Here is a 20,379-nt window from a genome sequence, read left to right as displayed (position 1 = left end):
TGCTAATTCTTTTAAAGGACCTGTTAAATCATCCAGCTTTAGAAATCTTCCTTTATCATATATTTTTCTCCCCATGATATACAGCTGGAGTGCTTGGAGTATAACTTAAGTGAAAATAAATTGAGTGAGACTCAGTCTCCCCTGCCTGAGGCATATACTGCATTTGCTCTGCTCACCTCGCACCTGTCACATACTGCCTCATTCCCTGATTTTATAGATTTGTCTGTGTCTGTCTTACTTCCCTTAATAAGGCATAAGATTCTTGAGCACAAGGACCCCGTCTTATTCAACCTGTCTCCTTCAAAGTGTGATAGATCCCGAAGGAGGACCTGCGGTGGTCAGGTAAGCTGGAGCCACGGTAGCACCGCCCGCAGAAAACAAAACCACGTCTCAGAGAGATGCCCGGGTCCTCTCCTTCTCAGACACTGATGGCTCTTTCTACAGAAAGAGCCGGAATATCCTAACAGAAAGCTGGATGCATGTGGCCGTAGTAGTGGATTCCATTTTTAGAAAAAGCACATTAAAATTTTTAATATACCTTCGCTCTTCTTTCCCAAAATAAATTGTATATTTAACCTCAGGGCTGCAGGGGGACAACCATAGTTATGCATGTTTAGAAGTACAGATAAATTTCTTCTGTAATAGGTCTAACATTTCTTCCACATCATTCACCTGGGAAGTAGAAGAAAAGGATACTTATACTTGTTCGTGAAGAATGCATTTCATTCTTCCAGGATTTCTAAAGCAACTGCACTAACTGCATCTATTCCAGGTAAAGGCTTGGTCTTTTCAATTACAACTCACGCCACCCTCTCACAGGTATGTACACAGCATACATGTGGTGCACCTTATAGGTAAAAAAAGTTTTACCTGTTTATGCATTTCTGTTCCACTTCGTTCTAGAAGGGAATTCTGGCAACTGAATAATTTGCAATAGAATGATTCCATAGATTTTTCCATAAGTCTGTTGAATGGACTCCCCAACAATACTACCATATGTGATTTCTTTGGTGGAATGTGAAAGCCTAGAAAATAAAAAGCAAAGTTATTAGATGTAATTTTAAAAGGCTTCAATTTGGAAAAAATATGTAATGAGAAGCAAAAATATTGAAAATAGTCAGAACTCAACTAGGGAATCCTAGATAGACATGAATATTGAAAAAAGAAAGTGATATCACATACGTTACTCTTCGTGTTGTCACAAAGCCAGGCCAAACAATAAGAAAAAAGTCTGTAAACAGTAATTTGGCCTGAGTCAGAGGAAAGTCTCCATCCTCCACAACAATTTTTCCAATTCTAATTTATCTAGTTCTGTGAATATTGACAGATTTGTTTAAAGAAACACAATAATACAGGAAAGAAGCTAAAGAGAGCTTGCCAATAAGCAAAATATGTCAACTTCTGTGCCAAGTTATGTTGCCAATGCTCTTTAAAAGTAAGGCCCAGAATTACTATTAAGCGATAATTAAAAGGAAAACCATATGCTCAGGGCCAGCTTGGTTTACAGAGGGAGGGTAAATTTTGCCTTGTACTTCATACATTTATATATAAGTGATTTCTATTATATAGTGATCTAACCCAGGTTAATATATAAGCTTTAATTGATTCTTTTAAAAAGTCAATCTATGCTGATTAACTTACTATTTCTCTTGCCACAAATTTATAAATCATTCATTCATCATGAGTCACTACATAACATTATAAAAACATTTTGTTTATTATAAATCCATATGTTGAAAGAAAATTAAATCTAGCAATTTTTCAGCAAACAAAACAAGAAAAACAATAGAGCCTTTAAAATGATCTCTCTGAAAAGGTGTAACCAGATTGGAATAATTGTGGACTTCTTTTCCTAGAGTTAATGTCAGTCTATACAACAAATTATCTCAAACACTAGCTTTGACTCATACAGTTATGATAAGCCCAGAAGATAGTAGCTTTGACTCATACAGTTATGATAAGCCCAGAAGATAGTAGCTTTGACTCATACAGTTATGATAAGCCCAGAAGATAGTGGGGAAGTCACCATGTTAGCCCATTCTCTCTAGAAATATTTGACTTCTACAACACTTTGTCCACTTATGGATCAGTTCAGTCACTCAGTCATGTCTGACTCTTTCCAAACCCATAGACTTCATCACGCCAGGCTTCCCTGTCCATTACCAGCTCCTGGAGCTTGCTCAAACTCATGTTCATTGAGTCGGTGATACCATCCAACCATCCCATCCTCTGTCGTCCCCTCTCCTCCTGCCTTCAATCTTTCCCAGCATCAGGGTCCTTTCAAATGAGTCAGTTCTTCACATCAGGTGGCCAAAGTATTGGAGTTTCAGCTCCAGCATCAGTCCTGCCAAAGAATATTCAGGGTTGATTTCCTTTAGGATTGACTGATTTGATCTCCTTGCTGTCCAAGGGATTCTCAAGAGTCTTCTTCAACACCACAGTGCAAAAGCATCAATTCTTTGGCAGTCATCCTTCTTTTATAAGCAATTTATATGCCATTTTGCCATATGCTGTTTTCATGGATGCACTTAAAAAATCTTTAAAAAAGTATCATGGTATTTTTTTTTTAAGAGGAACATTTTTAAAGTCTTTATTGAATTTGTTACAATATTTCTTCTGTTTTATGCTTTGTTTTTTTGGCCATGAGGCATGTGGGATCTTAGCTCCCCAAACAGGGATCGAACCCACACCCCCTGCATTGGAAGGTGGAGTCTTAACCACTGGACCACCAGGGAAGTCCCATTACCCTGATCCTTTTGATCCTAAAGTTATTTGAACTATATTTCAAGGCCCAGTTCACTGTACCGTGAGTCCAGCCCACAGGAGTAGACAGACTAAAGAGGCCTTAATTACTCTCCTTTAATTCTCCAAGCATGTTAGAGAAACTCCAGGGCCTAGTGTCACAAAGGAAGGTAAACTGTTCCTTTCTGTTTCAGGTGGGTGTGTGAACGCAACCCTGGAAAGCTCTCCATTGTGCGGGAAAAGTTGCAAGGCTGTGATCTGGGTGTTCTGCAAACTCCCCACTTCTAAGATTTATATTTTGTTTTACAAATGAAAGTTTATTTTATTAAAGAAAAAAAAAAAAGCAGTGCAGCTCTGCTTGGGCTTGTTAAAAGGCTGTGTGCATTCCACAGTGGCTACAGAGAATGAATGCAGAAATCAGAGCCCTGGGGTTATTTGCCTGAAAGGATCTGGAGAAATACAAAACTGCTTTCATAAAAGTCTTTCTAGAGATCAGACTGCTGTGATTAGGATGTGAAAATTGAGGGGTTTGCTTTCTAATATTTCCCTTTCTATGCTCCCTTCTGGGTCATGACAATTAATTGGCCTACTTGGGGCCAAGTGCAGCTAACTCTGTGATAATTGCTAAAAAAAACCTATCGTGGAGTCAAAATAACTCCTTGGGAATTTCACTTTTCTGTCAATGAGAGACTCCAGGACAAATACTTAATCTGCATCTGATACATTCTTCCCAATTACCTTTACAGAATGACTGAAGGGTCCACATGTTAGCAGTGGCTTTTTTCAAAGTTTGTGCATTAAAAATATGCAGTTTGAGTTTGTATTATTAAACATTGGAGTGGCAAAATCTTTTTAGAGCTGTAGTATTGAGTCTCGCTGACTTTCATCTAGTTTGCCCATGACTAAAGTGATCCGTGTGGATTAAGGCAATAATTCAATCTGAATGTTTGCTTTGTATTTTAAAAACAAATGAAATGTTGAACAGTTGTCAGGTGTTAGCTTGATCTTTATTGTAACTCTTTGCTAAGATTACGAGGATTACACTGAGCACTTGAGGTAAGATTTGAATAGTGACAAATACCAGGTTACTGTTATCTGGTTTCAGCATCAGTCAAAGAAGTATTAAATAATCAGATAATGTCTCTGAGCTCTCAAAACACGAAATCCCTTTATGCTAATCCACACATGCTACCAATCAGGAGGCAGCCACAGAAACTACACAGAAAACAGTATATGTGTTTCTATTCACAGATTGTGTATTCAGTATAAATTAGGAATTAAGATACTCTGTTCTGATTCATCCACATGTCTTACCTTTAGGCAAGAAAAAATACCCATGGGTTGCAGGCTCTTCCCTGGCCTCCAAAACTCACTGTGATATCTCCATTCTTGCTTCCAGTGATTCCATCCTGTTTTTCACCTATCTTTAAACCCAACTTAAAAAATGAAAATATAGTTGTTATTAGTGTCATGATATTTTGAGTCTAAATTATACCTTCAAAATGATTTTATCTAATCCATTCACTTTAGAGATAAGAAAACTGAAGCTTACAGAATTATACTTCATTTTTAGTAGAAATCAAAACTTCTGATCAACAGCTCACGTATATTTTCATTACACCAAATTAGTTTTGGAAATTTATTGTCTGTCTGCTCACTAAATCATTATCTTTGAAGAGGAAGACACTTCGAATTTTTTAACAAAGCTCTAAAACATTGCTTTTCATTTTCATTTGATGATATGGGGTCTCTATGCACATTTGCAGGCTTCGCTGGTGGCTCAGATGGCAAAGAACCTGCCTGCATTGCGGGAGACAAGGGTTCCATCCCTGGGTCCAGAAGATTCCCTGGAGAAGGAAATCTGAGAAGCAAGGATTCTAAGTATACCAAGAAGCCAACATGTTTAATAAACAATTGACCCTTGGACAGCATGTGTTTGAACTGTGCAGGTCCACTTATATTACAGATTTTTTTCAATAAGTATATTGGAAAAATTTTTGATTTATGACAATTTGAAAAAATTCTCAGATGAGCCTTGTGGCTTAGAAATATCAAAAAATGTAAGAAAAAGTTAAGTATGATATGAATGCATAAAATGAATATAAATAGTAGGCTGTCCTTTCATAGACAGGTAATATTTAATATGAAATGATGAAATTACCAGACAAAAAATTTAAAACTATAATAAATATCTTTAAGAATTTAAAGGAAAAGGTGACCTAGTAAGTAAATATATGAGGAGTCTTAGCATAACAATTAAATCTATTATAAAGAATCAAATGGAAAAAGTCTAGAATTGAAAAGTATGCAATCTGAAATAAAAATTCATTAGATGAACTTGACAGCAGATTGACAACTACAGAAGAAAGGACAATGAAATTAAATATAAAAAATTAGAAATTATCCAATCTGAAGAACAGAGAATATTTTTTTTAAATGCAGTTACTTGTGGAATGACATTAAGCAGTATAACATTTCATGTATGTTTTATGCCAGAGAGAGTATTTCTTCATATTTGTTAAAAACCATCAATCCAGATCCAAGAATTTCAGCAAACCCAGAACAAGATTAATGCAAAGACAACCACAACTAGGCGCATCTAATCAAGCTGCTGCATATCAAAAATAAAGTATCTTAAAAGTAGTCAGAAGAAAAGACTGTATATTTCCTTATACAGAGGAAAAACTATTTAATTGAGAATAATTGCAAAAACAATAAAGTCTGGAAGACAATGAAATGGCATTTTTAAAGGGTTTTAAGGAAAAAAAAAAAAAAAAACTAACAGCCAGAATTATAATACTCTTTTTTCTAGCAGAAGTATCCTTCAAATATGAGTTAAATAGATTCAGATAAACAAAACCAGAGAGAACTTACGGCTAGTGAATCTTCACTGTAAAAAATAGTAAAGGGATTTTTCAGAATAAAGAGAAATAACACCCAAACTAGGAAGGAAAGAATAGCGAATACATGAAATGATAAATATATGGGTAAATATAAAAGATTTAAGATAAGTTTGTGTTCAAATTCAGGGACTCACTGTCATGGCATTCTCTGTCTCTGCCCCTCAAATTTTGATAATTCTGGTTACCTACACCCTGGTCTTCAGAGTACCCTGAAGGTCTTACTGTCTGCTTCGGCTGTTGCCCTGAGGGAATAAACCAAGGTAATTCCTGATTTCTTTTTCTCAAGTACTTTCTGTGTCCTTGTTCTCTGATATATTCAAAGAGTTGTTTTTTATATTTTCTCAAGGTTTCATATCCTTATCAGCAGGAGGGTTAACCTTATAAGCTACTCAGTCATGGCTGAAACAATGTCAGCCAAGCAATCTTAAGGAGAAAACCAAAGCTAACAACCTTACCTCTGTATTTCAAGACATGAAGTTATAGCAATTAAAACAATATGACAATGCAAGGAGGAAAAAATACACAAATGGAACGTAAGAGTCCAGAATAGACACATGTAGATGGAATTAAATTTACGACAAAGATGGCACTTCATCTCAGAGGAAATGTACAGACCTTTTGAAAACTGATACAGGGGAAATTGGAAATATATATATATAATATATATAAAATCTCTATACCTAATTCACATTATATGCAAGAAGAAACTTAGGTAAATTATAGATCTAAATGTTAACTGTAAAATAATAAGGTTTCTTGAAGTAAACATAGGAGCGTATTTGAATTATCTTGGTTTAGGCAAAGACTACTTAAACTAAACATGAAATGCATTAAATAGACAGGAAGATATTTTAGAATTACAGTATTCTGTTCAACGCCAATGAAAGTGAAGCCACAGAGTAAAAATTGTCTTTGGTTTTTGTTTTGTTTTTGCCACAGTTAAGGATAGAGATAGGACTTAACACTTACCAGAATAAATATAATGTATTTAAATTTAATATAAGAAACTGCAGTTGTAAGTGTTGTCAGGGTTATGTAGCAACAATATCTCCCATATTTTTGATAGGAGAGTAAATTAGTGTTGTGGAAATCATCTACAACACTAATCACAACCCACAATACTCCAATGTTAAAAAACTAAAGCAGCAAACAACCTCCTCCATACAAAATAAACAGAAGTAATGAGAGAGGCTGAGGGGCTGCTTGCAAGAATGAGCTCAGTGGCTCTGTCTCACTTCTCCTAGCCTGAATGATCCAGAGCTAAATGGCATGGAAGTGCCTGGAAGCCACGAAGCAACGCTGCTTTCAGAGAGAGGATGGGAGTTGGGTGGGAGAACTCAGAGGGATAAGATACAAAGGAACAAATAAATAGCAAATATTAATGAAACACATAAAACTCAGAAATTCCATTTCTAATATATGCCTTAAAGAAGTATGTTTATTAAAAGGTATGTGCAAGAATATATATAGTTGGACTTGCCTGGAGGTTACAACTTCATCTTCCAATGCTGGGGTTGCAGGTTCAATCCCTGGTAGGGGTGCTTGCCTCATAGCAGAAAAACTAAAACATAAAACAGAAGCAATATTGTAACAAGACTTTAAAAATGATCCACATCAAACAATCTTCAAAAAGAGTATTTATATTGTTTGTAGCAGCCAAAAATCAACCAGATGCACATCAGTCTTCTAATGATAACTAGATTTTCAAAGAGTTATACAAAAGAATATCATCCAACAAAGAAAATGAGCAAAATCATGCCATTCACTATAACATGGATAAATCTCATAAACATAATATTGAGCAAAGATGACAGAGAAAATCGAGAATAAAGAGCACTTATTTATATTAATTTATATGCAGATCGAAACAGGCAAAAGTAATCCATGATGTTAGAGGTCAGGAGAGTAGTGGTTATTTGGGAAGAGAATCAGAGACTGGGGAAAAGCATGAAGGAAACATCTAAGGTCCTGATACTTCTGACCTGAATAAAGGGTACAGAAACGTTTCACACCAACAGTCTTTGAGCCGCATTTTGTGGTTTGTATGTTTGTGTATAAGCATACTGCGCTTTGATACAAGAAGCAGCCTATTAAACTTGCAGTTTGGTAGAATAGAAGGTGTAGGTACAATGATGAATTGGCAAGAAAGAGCAACAACAGCAAGACTATAAAGAGAATTGTTTTGAATTGGGTCTTTCTAGGGCAACAGCTTTCAAACACTTTTCAAGCCCAAAACTCACATTGTGTGTGTGTGTTATTTATACTTATTTAGGTATGTATAAAAGGTGAAAGAGAACTTTTACAAAATGGTACCACACCAATAGCAATACACTCTGGTGCCTTCTATTCTAGTTACTCTTTTAGTTATCTTCCTCAGTCTGAAAAAGGACATCTACAAAAAACTATGCTTAACATCATATTTATTGGAGAAAGCTTAAACGCCTTCTGCATGAATTTGGGAGTAAGACTAAGATGCTCATTAACAGCAGCAAGTTAGCATAGTATCAGAGGCATTACCCAGTTCACTTAACGAAGAAAAATAAAATTATAAAGACTGGAAAGAAAATAAACTGAAATCATGGCAAGATTATAGAAAATCCAATGCTTGGTGGAGATCGTCTTCAAAGCCAAGATTGTCCAATTCTCTAGTTTATCATTTTAATTAATAATTGATAATATATTTTCAATTAATGAGAAAACAGCATGTGTTTAATACATACACATTTTTGGAGATAGGTGCAGATATTGAGTGAGAGTGAGATTCAAAATCTAAGTGCAGGTAAGCTTTGAACCAAAATTGTAAATTATTATAACATGCTTTTGACATCTGAAATCATTACAGTTTAAAATTTATCAAATTTTCATACAAAGTACTTTGAATAAGTTTCTTATTATGCAGACTTAGTATACTGTTACAAAACTATTAAATATAATAATTTAAATGCCCAATGAATGCTGAACAAAATTAGCTTAACTATGCTAGGAATAAATATATAAGTTATCAAATGCCAGGTATAGACTGAAGTACTGTGAAGGAGGCAAATACTTTCTAAAGCTTGTCTTTCCATCTTTAGCTCTATTCTGCCTTTTATTTTCATGTTATCAAGAAATTAGGTATGTATGGGTATTTGTGTGAGTATGTGTGTTCTGCAGGTAATGCTGGATAACACAAGTGCTCTATAGTAGCCAATACATTTCTAGGACAAAGGAGCTGGAACTTTAGTACCTGGTTGCCTCTGGGAAAACCACCTTGGTTAACAGGAATCGATCCAACAGTCTTTTTGGATAGCATCCAACTCAATAGGAGGTCACATTTTTCAAAATTGAGTTTTAGTTTTGTATGTGTGTTTATTTTGGAACGCTACTGGGGTTTTCAGGATGTACGCTTGTATTACATTTTAAATATATTTTCATAAAGATACTTAGATGTTCTCTTTCATGTATAGTTTCAAATTAAGTTCAGAAACTCAAGACACAGATATTCAGTGTCTTAACCCTTAAAGTTAATGACTTCTAATTAACCCAGCAAGAAGCTAATGACTTGTAATCACTTGCCAATTGATTCTGAGGTTTTGTTTTGTTTTTGTAAAATTAGTCCAGATGAAACAGAGAGAGCTATGGCTGGTGGGGAAAAGGTAGAGGAAGATCCAGGTTCATGAAGTCACTCACAAGGTGAGATCTAGAAGATACTCAGAGTGATGGAAAGCATATTTCTGGTCTTCTGCCAATTATTATAAGATCCATGAATGTTGTTGTAAATACAGGTACATGTATTGGAGACTATATAACTGAAACATTGAGAAAATCATTATCTAGTATCACTTAACTGATTTTAGTGCTTAGCACTTGCAACAGTTCAGCTAAAAAAGGAATATATACATAAAATTGTACATCAGATAACTGATTTTATGAGATACTTCACTTACAAAGATACACATACTTTGGTTGATGAAACTTGTTCCGTAAGATGATAGAACATGAATGATTCTGAATCACATAAACATGTATTAAAATCTGCCCTTGGGCCAGGATCTGGGTGATCCATTGGGCATTGAAAGAGGAATAACCCACAGCCCCTTTCTCCAGGAGTTTATACTGATTAATAAATAATCACCTAGAGTACGGAATCCTATAACAAAGAAATATTTTAGAGGATGTGAGATTTGAAAATGCATGTGTAATCCTCTCAGGTCCTTCATACACACAGCACACATATATTTTTATACCTCTTAGAATTTGCCAGTTACTACCCCCTGGAGGGCTTCCCTGGTGGCCCAGACAGTAAAGAATCCGCCTGCAATGCGGGAGACCTGGGCTTGATCCCTGGGTTGGGAAGATCCCCTGGAGGAGGGCCTCGCTACCCACTCCAGTATTCTTTCCTGGAGAATCCTCATGGAGAGAGAAGCCCATGGGGTCACAAAGAGTCGGACATGACTGAGCACACGCATGCGTGTGCGCGCACACACACACACACAGATATTGAAGTTCAGGAGGCTGACAAAGGCATTTTGTCAGGAATAAGGAAGATTTGGTAGAACAATGATGTTGGCTAGTCTTATCTGACTTGTAAAAAATGTTTCAGAGAATATTCAGAAACAGTCCCTACAGCTGTAACTATAGAACAAATATCTAGCTTAAGACTAACACTATTCAAAAATATTATGTATTAAAAACAGTGGTTTGTGATTAGGTATAATTGGTTGTACTAGGGTGATAAGAAACTGGAAAAAAAAACAGTCATTATTCGTTACTATTTTTCAAGATAAGAAAACATACAGAGTAGCCTGACATTATGGAACAGTTTTCACAACCATGATAAAAAAAAAAAGCTGTACTGATAAGGAAAATTTTTAAAATAAAGCAAAAAAAAAAAATGCAGTGCTTCAAACACAATCTTTTTTTCCCCCTTTGATCATGGTTAAGGGCAATTCAGCCCTGTAATTATTTTCCAACAGAGAAACACGGAGGTCAGGGTTATCAGCAACTCGGCAACACTGGACACTCCTGAAGCCACGGCCCTTTCTGCCTCTAAACATGATCAATACTCACTTCTTCATCAATCCTGCAGCAGAATCACCCACTGACTCCTGCATTTTTAGCTGGCACCCCTCTTTTTAAGTGCCTGCCAAAGTATCCTACTTAACTATTATGGCAAGAAAAAAATCATCAAATTAGGAAAGTAAAGAAAGGATAAGGCTATTGTCTGTACAGTTGCCTCCCAAGCTGGCCCGTTTCCCTGGCAGGGAGCTCTGAACTGAATTGACTGCCCAAAGTCTTAGGTTCTGTTCTCACACCAACTACTATGATTCCATGTGAGCTCAGCCAAGCTCTTTGATCTCACCAGCCTTTCCTTTTTCAGAGAGGAGACTGTGTGATTGCACATTTTGAGTGCAAGCGTCTAGGTGTGGCTAATCAGACACCTGATGGGTTTGACTTCTTTGGGGTGTATCATTTTAATTTTGTTTTTCTGTTTTAATCAGTGGTGTTAGATGATTTCAGTAATTCTGATATAAATATACATATATTTATGCCTATGTGTTATGTGTGTATATATTACACATAATGTGTGTGAAACTTTATAAAAGGTAGCTTTATAATCACATTGTTTATTGTACTGTGACCAAGAGCAGAGGCTAATTTGAAAATCCTTGGAACAATAGTCAGAAATTTCTACTTTTAAAGAATTCATTCATGCAACTGCACACCTCTTAAGGACAGAAATGAACATGACAGTTCAGCATGATAACGATGACAGTTCAGAAAATAAACTCCTTGATTTTCCTTACAAAACAAAACCGGAAACATGACAGAGTTTTGTTGCTGTTTTAGACTAGAAGCTAACATTTCTTCTGGTTTCTTCTCTCATCTCCCAAGGCCATTTTCCCCTACTTTCTATATAATGACTCTCAGCACCCCAAATCTCAAGGGAGGATCTAGTCTGAAAATTCAGGGAAGTTCTACCCTAACTGCTACTTGTACCAGTAAAACACAGTATGCTATCCTTGCAAGTAAAGGTAAAGATCATCAATCAGTCTTTTCTCCAAATTACACAATCCTCTGAGTAAAATTAATAATTACAGACACAATTATGCTCTATTAGCATGAGTAAAATGTTTATGCAAAGAACCTTAGCTAAGTGAATGCAAATGATGGTAGATCACAGGCACAGACCCTTACTTTGCTGTTTCCTCTGCCAGGAAGGAAGCGTTCTAAGATCTTTGCCTTCTTTCTTGCTTCTCATTATGGAGGGTTCAGCTCTGATGCCATCTACGGAGAATGGTCATTCTTAACTATCCCATTTCATGAAATATCCCAAACTCCCTGTTCCATATTACCTTGTTTGATTTTTATAGCACTTTGATCGTTATTTTATTGTTCTTTTGTTAATTAACTGGCTGGCTGTCTCTCCCATTAGCCTGTGAGCTCCCTGAGAGCGGGGGACTCACCTCTCTGATTCACCATGCGCTTTCCAATGCCCAGAATCATGCTCGGCGTACAGTAGGTGTGCATGAATATCCAATTGGTGAACAGATGAACAAATGCTTATGTTTTTGTTGTAAAGGAGAAGATTACGTAGGAAAGGGTGAACAATTGCAAACCAAGCTCAAGACTAATTTTACTTAGAAGTACTTGTAGTTTACCAGAGAGTACTTATTATACACTTGAATTTTTAGACCTGTATTAATCTACCTGAAATTTTACATGTAATAGCCATCTTATGTAAGTGTAGAGAATATGCACCAAAAAAACCCCACAATAATGGCAAATGCACAGTATTACAGTGAAGTAAAATGGCTTCTCCATGCGACGACGGACTCAAAGTTAAATTTCTAAGCAATTAGAATCATTATCTGTTTCTCTTTAATCAATTTGTAGATTGAGACACAGTAACTCTATCCACACTGTAAACTCATGAAACATAGCCGTCAGACCACCAAGAAAAATTGGTTCTAAAAATCTAACATACCTGTGCTGGAATCCGTACGATTACATTGAAGATTTACTATCAAGAGCATGCCCTTATATAGCTGATGATCTGGGGAAATATTAAACCTGTTAGAGTTAAAAGTCAAAAAATCAATGACACAAATTAGAAAGTAGCAATAAAAGTTCATAACCTAGCTCCCTCATAGGCAGGTCCCCCATCAAACAATGTAACACAAAACAATAGGAATTATTCTTTTTAATTTATGTTCTTATTGTGTTAAATGCTGTTGCACAATTTGATTTTGAGTTTTCATTGAAAATAAGACCTTAAAAATATGGACAGTAGTTTCTTGCCATGAAAATAAAAATCTGAGCTGCATGAGTCTTAAAGTACTTTTCCTGGCTAATCTTTTTGCTGTTAAAAAATGTGATAAATTATTATATGATTCAAAACCATAATATAACTGAAGGAAATGATCATTTGAAAGGATTTTAATTAAATTATGTTTCAAGAGTACTTTCCTATGACACTTTATTTTTCTTCCTATTTTTAAAGTGTCAGATCTGCTATAAGCCAGAACTTTGGGTAGCAAACTAGAAAAATTAAGTTACAGTTCATAGTAGGCATTTTCTTACATTTTGAATAGAATGGACCCCTCTGAATTCTTTCCTTATTGTATTAAGAGAAAAACTATATGTAAAAATTGTGTTTTGTAAACTATATACCTTTCCTTGGTCTTGCCACTGGAAAGATTTTTGTTTTTCGTTAATAAAACCCAGTGATAAACAGTTATATTATCCATTTCAATATCTGTATTCATAAAAAAGTTACATAAAAACATAAGGGAATTTCAGAATTAGGGTTTATTTTATTGTTAATATATGTGAGGAAATGTGGATTTGCTAACCTAGAATCTTTTTTTTTTATCTTTGTAAGGATAATTGATTCTCTTTCTATATGTAATATCTTTCAAGTCAGACCACCAAGAAAAATTGGTTCTAAAAATCTAACATACCTGTGCTGGAATCCGTATGATTACATTGAAGATTTACTATCAAGAGCATGCCCTTATATAGCTGATGGTCTGGGGAAATATTAAACCTGTAAGAGTTAAAAGTCAAAAAATCAATGACACAAATTAGAAGAATTTATTGTGAAACAATATGGAGACTCATAGATATACATCTAGTACAGCCAAATATCCTGTCATTATAATGTTAAAGCATTTTGAAATATTTTTAAAATCCAAATTTGTAGTCAGAACAATTTCTGAGCCTCTTTTTTTGCTGCACTAATATTTTGTTTTAGTCATTAATCCAAAGATGCCTTTAAAAGAACACTGATGCTCTGGGATGTGATCAATAAATGCTGCTGGTTCATTGATGGATGTCTTGGTCCTAGACAGAAGAGTTTCTAAGTCACCCATGCCTTCTTGTGAGATGAAGATTACAGTATGGAATTGTACATATTATAAAGTCATCCCTCTGAATTTCTGTGTAATTCGTATCATCTATGTAAATTTTGAAACTGTTCTGTAAAACAGACAAGGCCGTGGGTAAGTTCAATGTACATTGTGCAAAAGTATATTGTTTAATAGCTTTTATTTGAGAAAAAATCATTTTATAGTTTCATTTTTAGTTTAAATGATTTTGAGCTTAGACTGTTTTCTAAATTCTCCTTTGTTTCTTGCTCACAACTATTGCTGAACATAAATTTGCCTTTCCATTCATGAAATCACTGCTAAGGACATAATTATTTGAATATGACTTACTTTAAGAAAAAAGTCCAGAAATGATATTGCTACTTCACATTCTCATGGCACTTTGGTCATAATCCTGAGAAAATATTGGCAAAGTTATTATTTTAAGATGTTAAGTACCAGTAGTAATAAGTGTGGCAGTCTGGCTAAAAAGCACATTAAAACCCACCTGTTAAGAATGTCAGAAAACATTAGTTTATGGAAAACAAAAAATCTTAATTATTAATTATAAATTTATATACAAACTCAATCTTTCCTCTCTCCTCAAATTTTTACGTAATTTTAGAGAATGCTGATTGTATAACAATGAATGAAAATCAACTCATAATAGAGCCCATTCTTCAGTCTATTGGAAGAGATATATATGTGAATAATAATTAAGATACAAGTCATGATGTGTAGAAATTATAGCCCTTATACATTGCTGGTGGGAATATAAGATGGTAGAGCCACATTGGAAAAGATTTTGGCAGTTCCTCAAAATGTGAAACACAGAATTACCACACCAGGGACTTCTCTGGCAGTCCAGTGGTTAAGATTCCACATTTCCAATTGAGGGGGCAGGAGTCTGATCTCTGGTCTGAGAACTAAGACCTCACATGCTACACAGTGAAGCCAAAAAAAAAAAAAAAAAATTGCAGAATTACCACACTATCCAGTAATTCCACTCCTGGGTATCACCCAAGAGAAATGAAAAACTTCTATCTACACAAAAACATGTACACAAATATTCATAGCACCTTTATTCATAATAGCTGAAAATGGAAACAATCCATATGTTCATCTATTAAGAAATGAATAGGTTAAATGTGTTATATTCATACAATGGAGTATTATTCATCAGGAAAAAAATGAATCACTGATAACATGCTATAGCATAGATAAACCTCAAAAACATTCTAACTGAAAAAAGCCAATGAGTGACAAGAGATCACATATCTGTTTATATGAAATGCCCAGAACAGACAAATCTGTAGAGAAAGTAGATGAGCGGTTGTCTAGAGGGAGGAAAAGGTATGTGGAGCTAGAGAGGAGGACACAGAGTAACTGATAATGAGCACCAGGGTTTCGGGCTAGTAGTAATGTTCTCAAACTAGACGACGCAGTTGTACACGTCTGTGACTATGCTAAAATGATATTACGGCATATAGACCACGTATCAGTAAAGCTATTAAGATACAAGGCAGTACGTGATAAAAAAGTAGTCCCGAAGGATGGAAAAGAGAATAAGTAATTCCTTGAGTGGTAGGGCAAGTGAGGAAATGGAATATTAGCGGTTTCCTGGAAGAGGAAACTTTTAAGCTAGATCTTGAAAAATAAGTAGAAATTTCTCTAAGTTGAGAAAATTCATCATGTTTGACAGAGAGGGTAAAGCACAGATGCAGGAAAAATCAGTTAATTTGATAAATGCCTGAGTAGTGGGAGGATGGATGGACTCAGGAAAGGTGCCTGGAAGTGACAGAGAATGGTAGAAAACAAGACTAAGAAGACGGAAAACAAGAGTGGTTAAAAACCCTTTAGGCTTTGCTGAAAAACAGTGATACGCTCCTCTGAAGTTGACAGAAACTATTAAAGTTTTTCTTAAGAAAATTAGCATGCTGCTTTTTGTTTTATAGAAATGCAACACAACTCTTTCAGGTAAGATTTACATCTCTGATCAAAACTGTCCATGGAATCCAGGAATCAGTAAGATACTTACCTGGTTCTGACTGGTAAGGAGTTGAATTAGTAGGAGGAGCAGAACTCTCCCACATTCTGGGAAAGATTTTCTTTTAACTTTGTGGTTCAGAGGGAACTGATGCAATCTTGCAGACACCCCTTCCTGGCCTCAAGTACATCCAGGGACATCCTTGATCCAAGTAAACTCAATAGTAACTGCGACACTGTCTGAAGTCTTTGGTCCTTTGTCACCGTTTATTTTTTTCTCTAGTTGGGACTAAAAAATGAGATCCCCTTTCTGTTTGATGGTAAAGCCAAAGTCACTTATTTTGTTGGTGCCAGTGTCATAGAGGTTGTCTGTTTGTGAAAAGTGGCAGGAGGGATAAACTGAGGACACCCTGATGGTATTCCAAGCCACAGTTCTAGCAGTCTCCCAGTCCACACCCCAGTCCTTGGTAATGGGAGCCATCGATTTCCTCTTTGGGGTTAAGCTGGTTAAAGTTGAATTTCTGTCACTTGTGTCAAAATATTTCTAACAGCAGTAGAGCTAGGAAGTTTAATCAGTCACCAGTAGATTCTTGCTGGCCTATTTGATGCATCAATTACCTGATATTTGCCTGCAATGCAGGAGATCCTGGTTCAATTCCTGGGTTGGGAAGATCCACTGGAGAAGGGATAAGCTACCCACTCTAGTATTCTTTGGCTTCCCTGTGGCTCAGCTGGTAAAAGAATCCACCTGCAATGTGGGAGACCTGGATTCAATCCCTGGGTTGGGAAGATCCCCTGGAGAAGAGAAAGGCTACCCACTTGAGTATTCTGGCCTGGAGAATTCCATGGACTGTATAGTCCATGGGGTTGCAAAAAGTCGGACACAACTAAGTGACTTTCACTTCACCTGATATCTATGACCTGGTTTAGCTAGAACCTGGGTATTAAACTCGGAAGTAAGAACAATGTGTGTGCTGTGGTAGGGGAACTTAAAAATGAAGTAATGAAGAATTTTTATCAATTTTTAACATCATTTCCTGGTTGATAGATGTTATTATATCCTAAATGGACACATTTTCTCTTGGAAAGCCACTTACAACTAAAAATGTAGGTCAGAGATACCAAAAACCTAGCACGTGTCAGGTCTCCCGCCAAACTCCTGGTTGCCATGACTGGCTGACAACAGAATTTTACTAAACCTGGATGCGCCCTCGAGTTCTTCATGAGCAACCCACTAGGAAGCCACTGACAGTTAAGTAAAGTTTGCATGCATGTTCAAATCTACTTGCCAGCGTGGATAAGGTTACTGATAATTATCTTAATAAAATCATTGTGACCTCTTTTCCCTCTTCTCTATAAAGTTAAGCCCTTCTACCAGTTTAAGACAGAAAGCCTGCTTTTAGGAAATCTATTATTCATGTATGCCACAGCAGAGTCACCTCGCCCTGTGTGGGGGCATTTTAATCCTTTACTACAAACACTGGATGAAAGGATTTCCTTTCGGTGATAAAGAATTTCAGGCATCTGAAAGCAAATGGAAGAGTTATTTCAGGAGGACTTTTTCACAGAGCTTCTGGGAGCCCACCATGTGTTTGGGGCTAATCCCCCCTTTTCGGAAGTCATGCCGCCTATATTGCACCCACCAGCCTCACTCTAGACAAAGAGAATTTGAGAGCGTCTGACCTGGTTCTTTAGATAAACTGCCTTCAATTCATTTTATAGATTTGTTCAGAAATCTGTCAAATTTTATTTCAAAACCCTCAATATTCTATAGACCTTAAGTTAAAAATGACATATATTCTTTCCACCTGGTAGATTCACTGATTTCTCTTAGCCAAGGGTAGGGGGATGTCAACCAGCTGTCTTTAAAAGCTAAGCTCCTGAATGCTTGCAACAACTGTCAGGAGCCTGTTCTCTTATAAACACACACACACACACATGCACAGGAGACTATGACCAACTAAGGAAATCATATTAATTTAATGCATGTACCCACATTTATGGGCTTCCCTGGTGGCTCAGCTGGTAAAGAACCCACCTGCAGTGTGGGAGACCTGAGTTCAGGCCCTGGGTTGGGAAGATCCCCTGGAGAGGGGAACAGCTACACACTCCGGTATTCTGGCCTGGAGAATTCCATGGACAGAGGAGCCTGGTGAGCTACAGTCCATGCGGTCGCAAAAAGTCAGACATTTACATAACACATTTACATCACAGGTGGAAATCCACAAAGCGTGCATAGAGGGAAAGTGTCCTAAAGAAGTCCCATTCTTCTTCGTCTTTTTCATGATGTTGTCAAGAACAATGAAGGGTCTGAGATTTTATCCTGACTAGAAGCAAATTAAGTAGCTCATCGAAGTTTCATGGATTCTGTCAAAAGTCAGTGACAAACAACATTATTATTCAAGAAATAACAGTGGCCAGAATATCAACATTTTCCTGCTCCCCAAGTCTAATTCCCAAAAGGGCAATTCAAAGAGGGTCAGGTGACTCTTGTACCTATATTAGAGGAGGGGTGACCCCTGTACCTGTGTTGGGGGGGGTGACCCCTGTACCTGTGTTAGAGGGGGGGTGACCCCTGCACCTGTGTTAGAGGGGGGTGACTCCTGCACCTGTGTTAGAGGAGGGGTGACCCCTGCACCTGTGTTAGAGGGGGGGTGACCCCTGCACCTGTGTTAGAGGGGGGTGACCCCTGTACCTGTATTAGAGGAGGGGTGACCCCTGTACCTGTATTAAAGCGTTGCATTAAAAGAGAGGAACCTTGGGCTTAGGAATTCAAGTCTTTTATAATGGGCAGAAAATATGCCTGATCATTTGTTCTAGAGGAACATAATATAGTATAATATAGCATGGTATGGTATAATGTAACATGATATAGTATATTATTAGTATGGTATAGTATAAAAATTTAGTAGTAGTATTATAAGCACATCTGCCTTTTGTTTTAGTGACACTATATCTTCTAAGGCTGTTTGCTATTAAAAACAATCCTTGAAAACATAGTACAAGAAGCACACAGTGCCTCTGCTCATAAGACATGTAAAAATGAAAGACACACAGAAAATTATCTTTCGACAGATATGTACAACAGATTCTTTTTTGTTAAGTCAGTACGGGTTGGGTATATTGAAAGTCAAAAATTCCAATTAATAATGATCAATAGATTTCATGATGAATGTTCTCATTGAGAACTTTCGAATGTTAATATTAGCTGATTACTGTCATGTGATGCTAGGAGAAATACTGGCATTGTATAAATTCAAAAAATACCAAATTTCAAAAGGAAATAGTGGCCATTTTATCCCTACCTTAATCCAAGAGTGGAAAACACATTGAAAACAGTTGTGGGAGAATTTTATAATTAGAGAAACAGTTTCATCAATCTAAAATCAACCATTTAAAGATGATATAGTACATATTGGGGCTTCCCTGGTGGCTGAGACAGTAAAGAATCTGCCTGCAATGTGGGAGACCTGGGTTCAATCCCTGGGTTGGGAAGACCCCCTGGAGAAGGGAATGATAACCCACTCCAGTATTCTTGCCTGGAGAATCCCACAGACAGAAGAGCCTGGCGGGCTACAGTCCACGGGGTTGCAAAGAGTCAGACACAACTAAGCAACTATCACTTGCACACTCACTTTCACACATAGTGCATATTGGGAACTGGTTTCCTTTTATGACACATGTGTAAGAAATCATGGAAATTAATTGTGTTTGATCCAGAAAGCCAGCTTTATCTTAGATAAAATATGTAATTGAGTAAAATAAACAACATGCTGCTGCTGCTAAGTCACTTCAGTCGTGTCCGACTCTGGGCAACCCCACAGACGGCAGCCCACCAGGCTCCCCCGTCCCTGGAATTCTCCAGGCAAGAACACTGGAGTGGGTTGCCATTTCCTTCTCCAATGCATGAAAGTGAAAAGTGAAAGTGCAGTCGCTCAGGCGTGTCTGACTCTTAGCGACCCCGTGGACTGCAGCCCACCAGGCTCCTCCGGCCGTGGGATTTTCCAGGCAAGAGTACTGGAGTGGGGGTGCCATTACCTTCTCTGAATAAACAACATATATGCCTTCAAATTATGGTCCACTTCAGATTTTATAATCTAAATCTATATTAAATAGTAGTTTAAAAGTATGATATTGCTAACTAGAAATAAAATTGGATACACACTACCCTATAATACTTAATCAAGTGATTGGAATAACCCCAGTATTTTTACTGTAAACTTGTCAGGTTTGTAAATTGCCATTTTACCATGAATATAACTCACACAGAAGCTCTGCTCGTGACTGTGGAACAGGCAGTGGCCCCACTTCCAAGCTTTTTGTGCTCACCTCTCACTTCAGGCACAAATTGAGCCCTACCTTTCCTGATAACTTCAAGGTCTTTTTTTTGCCTACATTGG

The 20,379-nt window shown here is 36.8% G+C and overlaps 1 long non-coding RNA gene across 1 annotated transcript; it reads right to left on the bottom strand.

Annotated features, from left to right (window-relative positions):
• Positions 1-918: 918 nt before the first annotated feature.
• Positions 919-14,402, bottom strand: LOC136176264 (uncharacterized). The gene is made up of 5 exons (XR_010664564.1): positions 14,345-14,402; positions 13,589-13,674; positions 7,126-7,206; positions 4,057-4,178; positions 919-1,025 (listed from the first exon to the last, which is right to left on the bottom strand). It is a non-coding gene; the product is annotated as an uncharacterized lncRNA (long non-coding RNA).
• Positions 14,403-20,379: the final 5,977 nt, after the last annotated feature.

This window comes from Muntiacus reevesi, chromosome 10, assembly GCF_963930625.1.
Source record: "Muntiacus reevesi chromosome 10, mMunRee1.1, whole genome shotgun sequence".
Classification (NCBI taxonomy): domain Eukaryota; kingdom Metazoa; phylum Chordata; class Mammalia; order Artiodactyla; family Cervidae; genus Muntiacus; species Muntiacus reevesi.
The sequence above is the reverse complement of the archived record's forward strand: the minus strand, read 5'-3'. Positions and strand labels throughout refer to the sequence as shown.